The sequence below is a fragment of the Enhydra lutris genome, unplaced genomic scaffold, assembly GCF_002288905.1.
Source record: "Enhydra lutris kenyoni isolate GAN:26980312 unplaced genomic scaffold, ASM228890v2 scaffoldscaffold63, whole genome shotgun sequence".
NCBI lineage: Eukaryota > Metazoa > Chordata > Mammalia > Carnivora > Mustelidae > Enhydra > Enhydra lutris.
The window spans coordinates 241,611-257,960 of record NW_019154147.1 but is presented as its reverse complement, the minus strand read 5'-3'; the positions used below and the strand labels follow the sequence as shown (position 1 = coordinate 257,960).

Here is a 16,350-nt window from a genome sequence, read left to right as displayed (position 1 = left end):
TCTTCTTTGCTGATTTGGATGCCTTTAATTTCTTTTTGTTGTCTGATTGCTGAGGCTAGGACTTCTAGTACTATGTTGAATAGCATAATGTTGAATGATAATGGACAACCCTGCCGTGTTCCTGACCTTAGCGGAAAAGCTCTCACTTTTTTTTTTTTTTCCATTGAGAATGATACTGCTGTGGGTTTTTCATAGATGGCTTTGATGATATTGAGGTATGTACCCACTATCCCTAGCTGTGAAGAGTTTTGATCAGCAAAGGATGCTGTACTTTGTGAAATGCTTTTTCAGCATCTATTGAGAGTATCATATGGTTCTTATTCTTATTCTTTTATTAATGTATTGCATCAGATTGATTGATTTGCGAATGTTGAACCACCCTTGCAGCCCAGGAATAAATCCCACTTGGTTGTGGTAAACAATCCTTTTACTGTACTGTTGGATCCTACTGGCTAGTATTTTGGTGAGAATTTTAGCATCTGTATTCAACAAGCATATTGGTCTGTAATTCTCTTTTTTGATGGGGTCTTTGTCTAGTTTTTGGAACAAGGTAATGTTGGCCTCATAAAATGAGTTTGGAAGTTTTCCTTCCATTTCTATTTTTTGGAACAGTTTCAGGAGAATAGGAATTAGTTCTTTTTTAAACGTTTGGTAGAATTCCCCTGGGAAGCCATCTGGCCCTGGGCTCTTGTTTCTTGGGAGATTTTTAATGACTCCTTCAATCACCTTACTGGTTATGGGTCTGTTCAGGTTTTCTATTTCTTCCTGGTTCAGTTTTGGTAGTTTATATGTCTCTCGGAATGCATCCATTTCTTCCAGATTGTTAAATTTGCTGGCATATAGTTGCTCATAATATGTTCTTATAATTGTTGTACTTCTTTGGTGTTGGTTGTGAGCTCTCCTCTTTCATTCATGATTTTATTTATTTGGGTCCTTTCTCTTTTTTTTTTTGATAAGTCTGGCCAGGGGTTTATCAATCATATTAATTCTTCCAAAGAACCAGCTCCTAGTTTCGTTGATTTGTTCTATTGTGTCTTTTGGTTTCTATTTCATTGATTTCTGCTCTGATCTTTATTATCTCTCTTCTGCTGGGTTTAGGCTTTCTTTGCTGTTCTTTCTCCAGCTCCTTTAGGTGTAGGGTTAGGTTGTGTATTTAGATCTTTCTTATTTCTTGAGAAAGGCTTGTGTTGCTATATATTTTCTTCTCAGGACTGCCTTTGCTGTGTCCCACAGATTTTGAACAGTCATGTTTTCATTATCATTTGTTTCCATGAATTTTTTTCAATTCTTCTTTAATTTCCTGGTTGACCCATTCATTCTTTAGTAGGATGCTCTTTAGCCTCCATGTATTTGGGTTCTTTCCAAATTTCCTCTTGTAACTGAGTTCTGGCTTCAGAACATTATTCTCTGAAAATATGCAGGGAATGATCCCAATCTTTTGATACCAGTTGAGACCTGATTTATGACCCAGAATGTGGTCTTTTCTGGAGAATGTTCCATGTGCACTAGAGAAGAATGTGTATTCTGTTGCTTTGGGATGGAATGTTCTGAATATATCGGTGATGTCCATCTGGTCCAGTGTGTCATTTAAGGCCTTTATTTCCTTGTTGATCTTTTGCTTGGATGATCTGTCCATTTCAGTGAGGGGAGTGTTAAAGTCTCTTACTATTGTTGTCGATGTGTTTCTTTGATTTTTTTATTAATGGCTTTATATAGTTGGCTGCTCCCATTTTAAGGGCATAGATATTTAAAATTGTTAGATCTTCTTGGATAGACCCTTTGAGTATGATAGAATGTCCTTCCTCATCTCTTATTATAATCTTTGGCTTAAAATCGAATTTATCGGATATAAGGACTGCTACCTCAGCTTTCTTTTGATGTCCATTAACATGGTAAATTGTTTTCCATCCCCTCACATTAAATCTGGAGGTGTCTTTGGGTCTAAAATGAGTTTCTTGTAGGCAGCATATTGATGGGTTTTGTTTTTTTATCCATTCTGATACCCTATGTCTTTTGATCAGGGCAATTAGCCCATTTACATTCAGGGTAGCTATTGTGAGATATGAATTTAGTGTCTGTAAAGTGACGGTTAACTTTATATTGTCTCTGTTCTTTTCTGGTCTACTACTTTTAGGCTCTCTGTTTGCTTAGAAGACCCCTTTCAATATTTCCTGTAGAGTTGGTTTGGTGTTTACAAATTATTTTAGTTTTTGTTTGTCCTGGAAGATTTTTCTCTCTCCTTCTATTTTCAGTGATATCCTAGCTGGATATAGTATTCTTGGCTGCATGTTTTTCTCATTTAGTGTTCTGAATATATCATGCCAGTTCTTTCTGGCCTGCCAGGTCTCTGGATAAGTCTGCCTCCAATATAATATTTTTACCATTGTATGTTGCAGACTTTTTGTCCTGGGCTGCTTTCAGGATTTTCTCTTTGTCACTAAGACTTATAAGTTTTATTATTGGATGACGATGGTGGACCTATTCTTGTTGATTTTGAGGGTGGATTCTCTGCGCCTCTTGGATTTTGGTGTTTGTTTCCTTTGCCATATTAGGGAAATTCTCTACAATAATTCGTTCCAATATACTTTCTGCCCCCCTCTCTCTTTCTTCTTCTCCTGGAATCCCAATTATTCTAATATTGTTTTGTCTTATGATATTACTTATGTCTTGAATTCTCCCCTCATGGTCCGGTAGTTGTTTGTCTCTCTTTTGCTCAGCTTCTTTATTTTCTGTCATTTGGTCTTCTATATCACTAATTTTCTCTTCTGTCTCATTTATCCTAGCAGTAAGAGCCTCCATTTTTTAATGCACCTTATTAATAGCTTTTTTGATTTCAGCTTGGTTAGCTTTTAGTTCTTTCATTTCTCCAGAAAGGGCTTTTATTTCTCCAGGCAGCATTTCTCTAATATCTTTCATGCCTTTTTTGAGCCCAGCTAGCACCTTTAAAATCGTCATTCTGAACTCTAGATCTGACATATTACCAATGTCTATATTGATTAGGACCCTAGCCTTTAGTACTGCCTCTTGTCCTTTTTTTTTTTGTGGTAAGCTTTTCCACCTTGTCATTTTATCAAGATAAGAATATATGAATGAGAGAATAAAATACTTTTCCTGGTGGCAAAGACCCCAGAAAATATGCATTAACCAAATCAGAAAAGACCCCAAATCATGGGGAGAAGAAAGGGGGTAAAATGAAGTTAAAAATTTTTTTAATTCAATATATATTTAATTTTATATATATATATATATATATATAGAGAGAGAGAGAGAGAGAGAGAGAATGAGAGAGAGACTGGTGAATAGAACAGAGCCACCCATTTGATTTTGGGTGTATTTTGGTCTCTTGGAAGAAACTATCTCCCAACATTTTGAAGAAAGAAAATATATATATATATACAAAAATTAGGGTAAACATGATGAAGAAATGGAATATGACTGTAAAGATGAAAATTTTAAAAAATCTAAAAAAAGATTGATAAGTTCGTTGGGAAAAGAAAGAAAACAAAGTGGAGAGAAATTTGCTCAGGCTGGAGACTAGAACAAAGCCCTATGCTAGATTTAGCATATATTTTGATCTATTAGAAGAAGTTGTATCCCAAAATTTTTCAGAAGAAAAACTCTTTATGTATACAAAAAATAAAGTTAGATACAATGAAGGATAACATATGACTATAATAATGAAGTTTCAAAAAGATTTTTGTTCTTAAGAACGGTATTGTTAAGCTAGTTAAAAAAATGTTAAAAGAGGAAAGAGTAAAAGTTAAAAAAGTTAGAATAAGAAAAAAAAATAAAATAAAAATTAATTAACTTTGCAAGACTAAAGAATCATGGGGAGAAAGCCATAAATTCCATGCTTTGCTTTCCCCTCCTCTGGATTTCCGCTGTTCTCCTTGATCAGTGAGCTTGGTCTTGGCTGGACGGTCTTGTTGATCTTCTAGGATCAACTAGGATCAGCCTGCTGTAGTGATTCTCAAGTGTCTTTGCCCGAGGTGGAATTGTGCCACCCTTGCCAGGGGCTGGGCTAAGTAATCTGCTCAGGTTCGCTCTCAGGAGCTTTTGTTCCCTGAATGCTTTCTGTAGAGCTCTGGAGGATGGGAATGAAAATGGTAGCCTCCCAATCTCTGGCCCAGACGAGCCAAGAGCTCAGGGCCCCACTCCTCAGTGCACCCTCAGAGAAAAGTGCTCAATCACTCCCGTCTCCCTGGTCTCCAGCCATGCTCCAAGCTCACCTGGCCTGTGACCAAGCTTTCCTGTCTCTGGCACACAGCCCCATTTGGAGTCTCCAAACCCAGCAGATTCCTGTCACTCTGCTTTTCCAGGGGAGTCTCCCTGGATCTGCCACCTGTGGGGTCCCTGCTCAAAGAGCAGTGGCCCAACTGTGCCATGAATCACAGTTTAAGGTAACCCTGAGCTGAGAGCTCACTCCTTGGCTCCATCTCTATAGCTAGCTTCTCTGCTCTAATATCTGCGATCTCTGCTACACTCAGACCTCCAATCCTTCTGTGACCCTGCGGGACCTGAGACCATGCTGTCCCCACAAGGGCTCCACCTCCACTTAGCCTCTGGAGTCCCTCAGTGAAGCAGACTTTTAAAATTCTGATTTTGTGCTCTGTTGTTCCACCATTTCCCAGGACCAGCCTCTCCACCCACAGTCTATCTCCCATCCCTTTGGATTCACTTCTCTGCACGTCCTACCTTTCAGAAAGTGGTTGATTTTCAGTTTCTAGGATTGTTGCTCTTCTCTTCAATCTCCTGTTGGATTTTTAGGTGTTCAGAATGGTTTGATAAGTATCTAACTGAACTCCAGTGACCTGATGTCATCCCAGCCTTCTACTCCTCTGTCATCTTGACTCCTCCCCCCATCTCCATGTATTTCTGATTACCTCTTATATTTCTTGGTTGACCCATTCATTGTTTAATACCATGTTATTTAACCTCTACATATTTGTGTTCTTTCCAGATTTCGTTGTTGTTGTGGTGGTGGATTTCTAGTTTCATAGCATTTTGTTGGAAAAGATGCATGGTATGACTTCAGTCTTCCTGGATTTGTTTAGACTTGTTTTGTGGCCTAACATGTGATGTATTGTGGAGGATGTTCTATGTGCACTTGAAAAGAATGTGTATTATGCTGTTGTAGGATGAAATGTTCAGAATATATCTATTAGATCCACCTGCTCCAATTTATGAGTCAAAGCCACTGTTTCCTTGATTTTCTGTTTGGATGATTTATCCATTGATGCAAGTGGAGTTGAAGTCCCTTACTATTTTATATTATTTTCAGTTACTTCCTTTATGTTTGTCATTTGCCACTATACATATTTGGCTGCTCCCAGGTGAGGCTTATAAATATTTATAATTGTTATATCTTCTTACTGGATTGTTCTCTTTATGATTAAATAGTGTCCTTCTTTGTCTCTTGCTACAGTTTTTGTTGTAAAGTGATTTTGTCCAATATATGTACTGCTACCCTGACTTTCTTTTCATTACCATTTGCATGATAAATTCTTTTTCGTCCTTTCAGTCTCAATCTGCAAGTGTCTTTAGGTCTGAAATGTGTCTGTTATAGGCAGCATATAGATAGGTCTTGCTTTTTTATCCACTCCATCACCCTATGTTATTTGATTGGGACGTTTAGTCCATTTGCATTCAAAGTAATTATTGCTAAGTATGTACTTATTGCCATTTTGTTACTTATTTTATGGTTGTTTTTGTAGTTCTCCTCTGTTCCTTTCTTCTCTTGCTCTGTTCTTTCATGGATTGCTGGCTTTTTTTAGTGATCTACTTGGATTCCTTCCTCATTATTTTTTGCTTATCTATTACTGTTTTTAAATTTGTCATTACCATTGGACTAAAATATAACATCTTATACATATAGTAGTCTACATTAAGTTGATGGTCACTTAAGTTTACACCCATTCTTTACTCCTCTCCTTCACACATTTTAGGTATATGGTATCATACTATATATCTTTTTATTTTGTGAATCATTAACTTGTTTTTATAGATATACCTAATTGTACTGCCTTTGTGTACTACTTTTCTTACTCCTCATTATGGTCTTTTCTTTCCATTCAAAGACTCCCCTTTAACATTTCTTGTAGGTCTGGTTTAGTGGTCATAAATTCTTTAACTTTTGTTTGTCTGGGCAACTCTTTACATTTCCTTCTATTCTGAATGACAATCATCTTGAACAGAGTATTCTTTGCTGCATTTTTTTTTTTCTTTCAGCCCTTTGAATATATCATGCCACTTTCTTCTGGCCTGCAGTTTCTGCTGAAAAATCCATTGATAGCCTTATGGGATTACCCATGTTTGTAAATTTGTTTCCCTCTTACTGCTTTTATAATTCTTTCTTCATCATTGTGAGTTCCCTTAATCTATTTTCCTTCTTTATTAGTCTTTCTTCTCTCTCCTGTTGAGCTTGATTGATTTCCATTACTCTGTCCTCCAGGTCACTGATCCACTCTTCTGGTTCCTCTAGTCTATTATTTATTTCCTCTAGTGTATTTTTAATTTCATTTATTTAGTTCTTCATCTCCAATTGGTTCTCACTGAGATCATCCACTCTTCTAAAGCCCAGTGAATATCTTTATGGCTCTTACTTTATATTTTCTATCAGGCATATTTCTTATTCTGTTTCATTAGCTCTTTTGCTGTGATTTTTGTCCCGTTCTTTTCATTTGGGGCATATTCCTCTGTCTCCTCATTTTGTCTAAGTCCCTGTGTCTTTTCTATGTGTTAGGAAACTCATCTACATCTCTGGCTTTTGGAAATAGTGCACTTTTGAAGAAGAAGTCCTGTAGGGCCCTACAGTGCAGGGTCCTCTGTTCACCAGAACCTGGTGCTTTAGGGATATCTCCTATGTGTGTTTCTTGCACCCTATTGTTGTGGCTGAGCTGCATTTTCCTTCAGTCCAGTTGTCTGCAATGGCTCTCCTTCCCTGTTCTTAGAAGGATTTGGTCTCTGTGTTATTAGTGGGCCAGTCTGGGAACTCCTTGGGCTTGAGTTGAATCAGATCAGGCATTTGCCAGAGATTCAGTAGCACTGAACTGCAGGGCATTTTCCTCGTGTTATCTCCTGAGAATTTCATTGGTGGGTGGTGCCTACAGTTAGACCATGTGCCTGCCCCTGCTGCCACTACTGGGGCCACAGTCAGACGGGTGTGTGGTTATGTATCCCACTCCCTAGGGCAAGAGTCACTTTAGAATGGTGGGTTGGAACTGTCCTACTGGTCTTGCAGAGCCCAGTCTACTGATTTTTAAAGTTCCTGGAGTTAAGCCCTACTTATTGTTAGGCCTCTCCGGTTCTCAAAGCCAATTTTTATGGAGATTTGTCTTCTCTGTGTCGGTTCTTTATGTCTGGGGTGCCTCATGTAGGATTTGGTCTTCTCCCCTCTCCATGCCCACGGTGTCTCTTCATCCTGCAGATAGTCCCTTCAGTCCCTTTTTCTCCCACTACATTCAGCCTTGCCTACCCTCCTCCGGGTGGCCTCTTCTCTATATTTAGTTGTGAAGAGTTCATTCTGCCAGGCTTTGGGTCATTTTCTGTGTTATTTACACTGATATGTGCGTTATCTAGTTGTATCTATGGGATGAGGTGAGCTTAGGATCCTCTATTCTGCCATCTTCCCCAAAAGTCTGCTATCTTTTTCTTTTTGAGTGAACTTTGATAGTTCATGCTTTTTTACAAAATTTTTCATTTTATCTCAGTTGTCAAATTTATTGATATATATTATAATATTAATTTATTATTTTAATTTGTGAAGAAGCTGCAATGGTATAATTTCTTTTGATTTGTTATCTTTTCATGTTGGTAAGTTTTGTCAGAATTTTATTCAATGTGTTTGATGTTTACAAAAAACTGGTCATTGGTTTAATTAATTTTCTCTATTATTTTATGTTTCTTGTTTTATCAGTTTCTGCAATGGTCTTTACTATTTACTTTTTGCTATTTATTTTGGGTAGAATTTGCTCTTTTTGTTCTTGTTTATTAAGGTAAACAAAAAATTAATAAAACTGTTCAATTATATAAATTTTTCCTTTGTGTTATTTTAGCTTTATCTCACAAATTCTAATATGTTGTATTTTCATTTCATGCTATTCAGAATATTTTCTAAAGTTGCATTTTGATCTCACTAACCCTATGTTATTAAAATATGTTATTTAATTTCTGCCGGGTGCCCATGCCGCTGCGGCCCACCGGCCCTGCTAAAATATGTTATTTAATTTCTAAACTTCCACAGATTTTCTGGATATCTTTCCATTACTAATTTCTAATTTTATTTTATTGTGGCTAAAAAACATACTTTATATGATTAAATTCTTTTAAATTGTTGTGAATTCTCTTATGACCCAGACAGTGGTACACCATTCTTACTCAATTACAAACTCACCACAGTGTGAATGTCCATAAGTTTTTATTTTGGGAGGTTTGAGTTTTCCTCTGTAAAATAATGAATGGCCAAATTTTGTGAAACTTACATATTTGTTTAATCTATAATTTTCATTCTTTTTAAAAAGTATTTTATTTAGTTATTTCAGAGATAGAATGGATGGAGTTGTGGGGGGGGGCAGTGGGAGAAAATCCCAAGCAGACTCCCTGCTGAACACAGAGCCCAATTTGGGAATTGATCTCACAACCATAAGTTCATGACCTGAAGCAAAATCAAGAGTCAGATACTTAATGAACTGAGCCACCCAGGTGCTCCCAATCTGTAATTATTTGAGAGGATGTTCTCACACTACAATTTCAGATCAATCTTTTCTCTTTGTAGAATTCTAGTCTCTACCATGATAGAATAATTCATAGATGGCCTGCCTCTTCCAACCATAAACTGTAAAACTTGATAGACAATATGAAGCAAATTTTTTTTTTCTTTTGAGGCATTGGAAAGCAGATAGTACAAGGCTATGATCCTAAAGAAGGAAAACACTTGATTTGAATTCCACACTCACTTTCTCTTCTGGTGCAATCTGCAAACTATGGTACTGGGAAATGGGACACCAATAAGATCACCAGGTTATCAAGGTAGAAGTGACAGTAATCAGATTCCAGATATTATGAGGAATTTGATATTTGTCGGTCAGGGAACTGGAGGTGAGGAAACTGTATAGAGGGGAGTCTCAGAAATCTGCATGGGTTTCTTCCTGAATTCTGGCCAAATACTAAACCTATATGTAGGTCAGGCAAAGCCTGAAAGAGAACAGTCACTGGAGACTAAAAACTGGATGGAGATTTCATAGGTCCCACAGTGCTAAGAGATACTAAAGCACAAGGAGATACCTTGTTGAACACAAAAGGGTAATTGGAAGGAGAGGTGAACCACGAGAGACTATAGACTCTGAAAAACAATCTGAGGGTTTTGAAGGGGCAGGGGGTGGAAGGTTGGGGGAACCAGGTGGTGGGTATTAGAGAGGGCACAGATTGCATAGAGCACTGGGTGTGGTGCAAAAACAATGAATACTGTTACGCTGAAAAGAAATAAAAAATTTAAAAAAAAAGGAATTTGACTGAGAAAAAAGAAAAAACACACTGTGAGGCAAGGGCTAATCTGGTCTTACACTAAGGATTATAGTAGATCCATCTTAAACATAACCAAAACTGAATGATGCCTGGCTAAATGATAGTAATTATACTTCTTTCAAAATAAAAATCAATACTCTTTAAAGGAAGACAACATAATCACAATACTCAGCAGCATAATAATGCAATGTTCATTAAATAACAACAACAACAACAACAACAACAACAACATCAGGCATTTATGAAGAATGAAAATGTGACTTACCAGAGGGAAAAAAATCAATAGCAACAGCCGTAAAAATAACAAAAATCTTGTTATTGGAAGAACAAGAGCTTAAAACACCCACTACAGATACATTCAAGTGTATAAAAAAAGAAAATATCGATACCACATATTAATGAATGGGAACCTGAGTCAGAGAAGTTAAAACAGAAAAACCAAATAATCAAATAGAAATTCTAGAACTTAAAAACTTAATATCTGAAATGAAAAATGCAAGAGATGGGCTTACTATAGATTTAATACTACAAATGAAGAGATAATGAAGTTGAAGACTGTATAAACTAATTGGGTCATATTTGTCAAGTTTCTTTTATTCTTTTAAATTTCCTCTTCCTTTTTCTTGCCATGGATTTATCAAAGAAACAATTTTTCCTATATAAAGTCCTACATTTTGGATTTGAAGAACACTCTCTCCAATATCTGATATTTTTCATTTTTTCTAGTGTTTCTTTTCTACTCAGTTGTAAATTCTACTCCCAGTGTTTTCTAATGGAAGCTCTATCAGTTTCTTAGAAATATTCTGAGATATTTCTGAACCTCTAAAGCAGCACCATATGATAGGATGGTATGAGTCATATAAGCTCATAAAAGCTTTAACTTTTCTACTAGCCACATTATAAAAAAAAAAAAGAAAGAAAGAAAAGAAACAGGAGAAACTAATTTTAAAAATGAATTTTAAATACTTGATTTATCATAAATAATAACATTTTAATTTTAGATCAAAATAAAAACTTGGGATATATTATGTGCTCTTATGTTTTTTCTTTTGGGAGGCACTAAGTCTCCAAAACCTGGTGAGTATCTCATTATGAGTTAATTTTAATCCAGACTGGTTCAATAGCCATATATGGCTACTGGCCACTCTATGTGACACCTGGGCTCTTGACATGAAACTACCCCTGATATTCATGCAGTTTAGTGTGGCTTGGTGAATATTTTCAAGCTCTCACCCACAAATTATATCCTATAGATTCTTTTTCCTGTTTCTCTCAATTTTCTCAGTGTGTGGGAGAATATACGCTGGGATTTTCTGGATTCTGAGACCTTAGAGCTATTAGAAAACTCTTTTTTTCTTGCCCCTGCCCCCATTACTTTTGCACAGCTATTAAACCCATAAGAGGTCTATGAGAGATCTGCTGTTTCAGTCATGTTCTGGGCATGACTGGGTTGGAGGAATAATTTATAACTTACTTTTGTTGAAACTTTACTGTTTGGGTGTTTTCTTTGCTGTTCCAATTGCTATTTCTGTTTCACTATTAAGTTTACAAAGCAAACAAAGCATCATTATTTTGTCCTATTCAGAATCATATCTCCTTAGATTTACCTACATTTTCTACCAATTTGTTCAACAAATCAAAACCTTTCTTCTAAGATTTCTTTTAATGCTCAATAAGTTCACCATTGAAAAGTTTCTTTTGTGAATGTTATCTGGTGTCTGCTTAATTTTCTTTTATTATGTTTCATTGGTTTCTTGGTTCATCCCTTTTTTCCCAGTTTTTAAATATATCTTTCTCTTTCTTTCCTTATGATGTTATCATTTTGATAAAGTAATCTTTGTATATTTCCTTCAAAGGTTTTTTTTTTTTTGAAACAAATCAAAATCTTATCTGGTTTTATTTCTCCTTAATTTTGAATGTCAGTTCTGTTGGACATTTAGTTATTAATTTGTATTATGGCTTTAAAGATATTTTTCTATTGTTTCCTGGTAGCAAGAGTTGTTGATAAAATGTCTGATATTTGTTCTTTTGTAAGAAACTAGAATTTTGTTCATGGAATCTTTTAGGAATTTAACTTGTTATTCTTGGGATTCTGAAACTTCATTAAAATGTACTGGCTATGATACTCACTTTCTTGGAACTAGGTGTGCTCTTTTGGGTCTGAAATCTCCCTCAATTTTAAGAAATTTTTTTTTTAATTCTGTATCTGCTTTTTCCTGTTTTCTTTACTTCTGTGACTACATTTGATTGATTTTGGAATTTCTATACCTATTCTCTGTGTTTCATTACTTTCTTTAAGTCTCCCATTTTCTTTTCCTTTCTCTTTTATCTTTTCCTCTCTTCTCTTCTCTTCAACTGTGGTTTATTTTTAGTTAAGCCAGAAGAAAGTACCACCTAATGGGTCTAGAAGATTTCAAGATCTTCAAGATCTTGAATTTTAGGGAGTTAAGTATGAAAAGAGTAGTTGTACCAAACTTTAACTGTTTTGTTTGTTTGTTTGTTTGTTTGTTTTTTACTTCTAGGCATCCTAAAAGAAGGAGCCAAGAAAAAGAAAAAGACAATTTTTAAAATAATAACTAAGCGAGACGTGCAGTTGCTATTAAACGGACTTAATGACTGTTTTGGTTTGTTTTGCACTAAAGTTTCTGTGATTTAACAATAAATAAAGTCTGTTAACCAGAAAAAAAAAAATAACTAACCAATGGAATAGAAACTTAGAGGAGGCCTAAGAGGAACCGGACAGTTGTTCTTCTAAGTCAAAAAGGGAAACAAAGGAAAGACAAAGAAAGAAAGAAAAAGGAGAAGAAGAGGAGGAGGGGGAAGGAGGAGGTTGGGGAGAAGAAGGAGGAGGAGGAGAAGAAGAAAAAGAAGAAGAAGAAAAAGAAAAAGAAAAAAATGGTAGGTCTGAGACGCCCTGGCTTCCAGATGAACTAGACATCAATGAGAGGAGGATTATCAAGGCAGAATGCCAAAGAAAGTCTTACCAAATGTGCAAATAAATTATAATAAATGTGCTGTACTTTAAAATATATGTGTTCTTAAATAACTCAATGTTTCTTCTCATTCTGAGTTTCTTAAGAAGTTTTTTTTAACTGCTGTAAAGTCATTTACTAAAAATAAATATTATGCTCTCATTACATCATTTTCCTAGTCTTTTTTATATTAGAATTAAAAGTCCTACAAAATATGCAAACGTATTTACAAAAAACTGAGCCAGCATCATTTAAACATTCCTGTTTTTCAGAATTCCTTGTAAACAGTTCCAGAAACTCCCCAAAGATTGTTTATTTTTCTCTCTCTTCTTTAAGGTATGTGTAGGTGTGTGTTTGCATTGTTTAGTTGTTTTAAGATGAAAGTTCCCAAATCACTCTTGCCTGGAAATTCTCTGGAGCAAGCAAGGAAGATGAGTGATATGGAAGGGGTTGAGGGCTTGAGAAGAGAGGGCAAGCATGTATCCAGATTCTGGGTAAGAAAGGCAAGGGCTGTCAGTGGGCCTTTCTGCCTATGCAGCCTCCACAAGTTGTGGGCACCCATGAGCCTGTAAGTCTGGATGAGTCTGGCCTGGCCTTAGGGGCCAAGGACTTCTGACAGCACTCATGGGGAGAACAGAGGAGCACTGAGTCAAAACTCTACAAAAGTACAGTCCTACGACATCTGGGATTTTAGCAGTAATGCTAACATCTACAGGGTTTTTTTTTTCTTTTAATTTAAAAAAATGTTTTTTTTTTTCTGATTGTTTTCCTATTATATAGGTATTTTAAACTTCTTTTTAAAAATTCTGTACAATTATTATGATTTTAAGAGGAGAAAGAGAAGCATTTACAGACTTTTCACAATTATCTTGTTTTGTCAGTCCCTTTTTTAACCTCCTCGTTTTCTCATACTGCATGGTTAGTGAGCTTTAATATTTTTGTTGCTTTCCCCAAATATCCATCTATTTGTTCAGCTTAATAGCTCCATCCAGACTTACAACATAGAAAACCATAAGAAAGTGTCATAAACTTGATTGAGGGTAATCAAAGACCTCTCAAAGTATCAAAGAACTATTAATTTGTTGTTTTAAAAGCATTGAAGCTTTGTTTGTTTTTTAGTTTTTAAATTTCATTTTTTATTACATTTTTCAGGGAATTACTCTAAGCTATTTCAAGAACAGCGATGAGGTAGAAAGGAGGATCTCGTCCACCCATCCTCTATTTGACATAGAACTACACATCTGCAATAAAAACTTTGGTCTTTTACTCCCAAAATAGCTAAAGGAATAACAGAGATGCTCAGTGGCATCTTCCCAGTTGCCCCATGGGAACCAGGCCTGCCACACAGCCTGAGACTGCCTCAAGTGCCCACAGGCTAGAAAAGTCCTGGGGATCAGTGAGCAGCATTTCTCCTCAGTTCCAGCCCTGCAGCATTCCCATCTGGTCTCAAATTATTTTGTTGTAAAATTGTCCTTTTTTGTGCTTTTTTCCTTCTCAGTTTTTTCCATCTTCTTCTTTATGTCATATGTATTTTTCACCCGAACATGTGCCCTCTGAACCCACAGATTCTATACTTTCCTTAAAGAAATTTATAATTAACAGTGTGTCTGGAGTCTTCAGCTTGCTTGATATTAGCTGGTATGTCAATGGTTCTTATCTTTAATATGTGTTGAGAGGGGCTTGTTTTTTAGTGTAGCCTGTTCAGCATCCTGCCCTGTTTGAGTCCTGGTCTCCCCCAGGCAGAGAAAATAGACCCCCAGAAACTAAGTATGGGTAATTGGCCTCTCTGGGCTGCTTCAGCTGCACTTTGAGCCTCTTCATGCCCATCTGGAAGCTGCTCGTGACCTGGCTGGCCTGTTTGTTGGAGCCTTCTCTCTATTGCTGGCAGATTACTGGAACTTACTGAGGACAGAAAGACCTGTCTTACCTGACCATAGTCAGCACGGTGGTCGCCTGGACATGCACACTTCTGACTCCAGCGTAGGGGACTGCACTGGTGGGGCTGTGTGCTGGGTAGGGGTGGATCTTTGGTAAACACAGCTTCCACTGCAAGTTGCCCACTGATCTGTTTCTGGGAGGTTGGTGAGGGGTTCACCCCAGTAGGGGATGGGATGCTAGCCATGGACAACTGGTGAAGTGATACTCCAAGAGGTGTTGCTGCCTGAGGCTGAGGTTATGTGTGAAGGCACCAGGCCATTCATGTTGAGGGTCACCATCTGCTGCATCTGGGCAGCAGTGAAGGTAGCCATGGGGTTCAGGTAGCCATCCTGCTCGACTGACGTCATTAGTGCTGCTTGCTGTTATGTCTGTGTCTCTGTGTCAGTGCCATGGGCACCAAACAGGATGGCCATGGGGTTGAACACGCTCATCTGGCCAGCCATCCATAACATTTGCTGGATCATGTTCTCCTTGTCAGTGTCGGCAAACTTGACCACCAGATTGGATGAGGCTCCCAGCATAGTCTAGCTCTTTCCTTTTTTTTTTTTTAATGTGTTTATAACACTAAGAAAATTCTCTGAGAGCTTCTTCCATTTGATTAATTTGATTTCTGGTATTGGCCATTTTTCTCTTCTGCCTGTTAGTTGAAATAATCTTAATTTTACCTTACCAAATTTATTTGCAGTTTATAGGAAATCTAATTCTTTTTTATAAGAGAAATATTATCCTAACCACTCTGATGAAATTATTTATACTTAGAGTCTTTGCCTTTCTTATTAATTCCGTCACTTCAGCTGTTAATTCCTTAGTCTGTTAATTTTGGAACTTAAATTACTGTTCTTTTCTCAACTTTTTTTCTGAACCTTACTTATTCTTTTGTCCAAATTTTAAAAAAGATGCTCTTTGCTTGAGGAATTGCCTTCTGCCCCTATCCACACTTTTCTGTGCCTCTCTGTATGTTTTAAGGAGTGGGGAATGATTTTTCTCAGAGTTCCTTGCCAGCTGATTTCTGGCAGGGCTCTACTAATAGTTGGAGGAGGAGGACTGATATCCATGTTAATAGAACAGTAGCTGACACCTAACTCTGGAAAGAGCCTCTTTCCTACAGTCAGCAGTCAGAATCAGCCCTTTGTCTCCCTTGGTGCTCTTGTTATCCCCACCTGGAACCTTTTCCAGGGTTCACACTTTGATTTGGTTACTTCCTCTCCCATGCTACAGTATAAATGGCGAGGCCCCTTGTCAAGGTCTAGGTATAGCCATGCAACCTCTCCCATTCATTGTGGGCTCTAGGAAAATAAACCCCTCCCATTTGTCCCCCAGCTTTACAGATTATAGCTCTTTCCTACAGTGACTAATATCTAAGTTACCTCACTATTTCCCTTTTGATCTCTTAGGCCTTCCAATAACCATGTAACCATTTTTCTGTATCAAATTTTCTCTGAAATACATAAAATGGGTTCTATTTTCCTGGCCTTTGACTCTATTCTCATTATCTGTCTTTGGAAGCCTATTATATAGAGCTGCCAGATAAAATACAGGATACAATATTTAGTACATGCTTATAGTGAGAAATTGTCCATTGCGTACCCAAATTTAAATTGAATTGAATGTCCTAAATCTTTATTTGTTAAATCTGACAGCCCTATGGTTATACTCCTCAACAACCTGCTCTTTTGGTCATGCTAGTTTATGGTTTGGAATACGCCGCTGAGAGAGATGTGCCATTGCTGGTCAGATATGAGGCTTCTTGCCTATTTCTTGAGGTAAATATCCATCTGAGGCATTGTTTTCCCTACCAATTCTACCACCAGCACTCATTGCCTTAGACCAGCAACAAGTGCAGGTGCTGCTACAAAAACAGTGCCCTTTGGGTGTAGGGAATCATACTATGTTGGAGATCATCATAGAAAATCATTAA

At 37.0% G+C, this 16,350-nt stretch overlaps 1 pseudogene; it reads right to left on the bottom strand.

Moving 5' to 3' along the window:
- Positions 1-14,195: 14,195 nt before the first annotated feature.
- LOC111158775 lies at positions 14,196-14,953 on the bottom strand (annotated as a pseudogene).
- Between the last annotated feature and the right edge of the window lie 1,397 nt (positions 14,954-16,350).